We start from the raw sequence: 1,910 nt of genomic DNA on the forward strand, positions 1-1,910 counted from the left end.
TATATATATTTTTTAAAATTGGATTAGCAGAAACTGTGATTCTAGCAACATTATTAATAGGTTATTTTAGTCACTATACATCAAGTGCAGTATTTAGAAAAAATACATTATTATCATAAACCCTATAACCAAACTCATTGCTAATGAGTCAATTCTACCTCATAGCAATCCTATAGGACTAGAGCTGCCCCATAGGGTTTCCAAGGCTGTAATCTTTATAGAAGCAGCCTGTCACATTTTTCTTCTGTAGAGTGACTGGTTAAGTATGAACTACCAACCTTTCAGTTAAGAGCTGAGTGCTTAACCACTGCACCACCAGGGCTCCAAATTCAAGGCATTTGACTGCTAACCAGAAGGCTGGCAGTTCAAACCCACCAGTTGCTCCGTGGAAGGAAGATGGGGCAATCGACTTCTGTAAAGATTTACTGACTTGGAAACCCAATCAGGGTTGCTATGAGTCGGAATCAACTCGATGGCAGTGAGTTTGGTTTTTGTTGTTGTTTAATTTTTTCCCCTTTTAAAGAGATGTGACAACTAAGACACAAGACAAATTGACTAAAGTCAAACAAAAAAAAAATTGTGAATTGTTCAAAAGACACAGGACTTGTGAGAAAGGGTATAGTTCTGTTAGGAAATAGCTAGCCCAGGGTAAAAGGAATATGTCTGAGACTAGGAACCAGAAAAACCAAGTTTAGGGCTTGGAGTTGGAAAGGCAAGTGGGGATAGGATGGAGTAGGATCTCATTCTCTATTCAACATCAGGAAGTACAATGATAAGGTGAGCTTATGTGAACTGCTTGGTTCTAGGAGCTTTAAGCAATGCTATGGCCTGTCAGAGATCTGTCACCTTTTAAGGGAGAAAGCTGGAGAATAAACTCCACAACAATTAAAAATCAAATTAAATCACAACTTGCATCATGGTACACATGAGTCATTACAATCTAACCAAGGTCTTTCATTAGATACTAAGCTCTGACTAATGTGCGGCTTTGTACTTACAGACACGTAGTGAAAATATCTCTTATGTTAGGGATAGCTCTTAAAATTGGCTATTTTTCCATTTTCTTATTCCAGCAGGCAGAATCCCAAGCAATAAATAGATACTTCTTGTCAAATTCCATTAAAGTGAATGCCATGAGATTGCTTAAATATTGCCATCCTGGAGCTCTGGTAGCATATTGCCTAAGACATTTGCCTGCTAACCAGAAGGCAGGTGGTTGAAACCCATCAGCCACTCCTCGAGAGAAAGGTTGCTTCCATAGTGATACTGCCTCGGAAACCCAAGGAGGGGTCACTATGAGTCGGATACGACTCTACGGCAGTGGGTTTAGTTTTGGTTTTGGTTTATTGAAATTGTGATAAATTGACCAATTTGAAATGAGTGATTATATGGGCTTGGTTAGCCTTGTTCCTTCTTGCCCATCCTGGAGCTGATGTGCTCTTTATAGTCTGAAAGATTTTTCCTTGGAAAAGGGGTTGAAAAATCATCTGAAAGTAGTAGGAAAATTTCTGGAGTACAGGTCTAGAAAGTTTATTCCTTGGCCCTTTTTCTGAAGGAGGCCAACATAGGGTTTTCTCTTCCTTTGGCTGAGGAGAGCAGCTGAAACTAAGTTGAGAGGCTGAGTACATAAGGGGAACAAAAGAGGGTCACAAAACAGTCTAAATTATTTGAATACCAAAGCAATGGGAGCCTCAAATCTCATTGTGTAACACTAATAGAGGATTATACTGCAGCTTTTATATACATTGAAAAACACATATATATTTGTCCTTTGTATATAAAAAATTACTTAAAATGAAATTCTAGCACATATTCTAGTTAAATACTATTTCTTGACATCTAATTTAGGAGCTCTGGTGGCATAGTGCCTAAGGCACTTGACTGCTAACCAGAAGGCTGGCGGTTCAAAC

At 38.7% G+C, this 1,910-nt stretch overlaps 1 protein-coding gene across 1 annotated transcript in view; it reads right to left on the bottom strand.

The window, feature by feature from the left end:
* The window catches only part of CASK (calcium/calmodulin dependent serine protein kinase), a 631,366-nt gene that overhangs the window by 173,031 nt on the left and 456,425 nt on the right, over nucleotides 1-1,910 (bottom strand). The window lies entirely within an intron of this gene.

Source organism: Orycteropus afer, unplaced genomic scaffold, assembly GCF_000298275.1.
Source record: "Orycteropus afer afer isolate SDZICR_OR568_19922 unplaced genomic scaffold, OryAfe1.0 scaffold00401, whole genome shotgun sequence".
In the NCBI taxonomy this organism is placed as follows: domain Eukaryota; kingdom Metazoa; phylum Chordata; class Mammalia; order Tubulidentata; family Orycteropodidae; genus Orycteropus; species Orycteropus afer.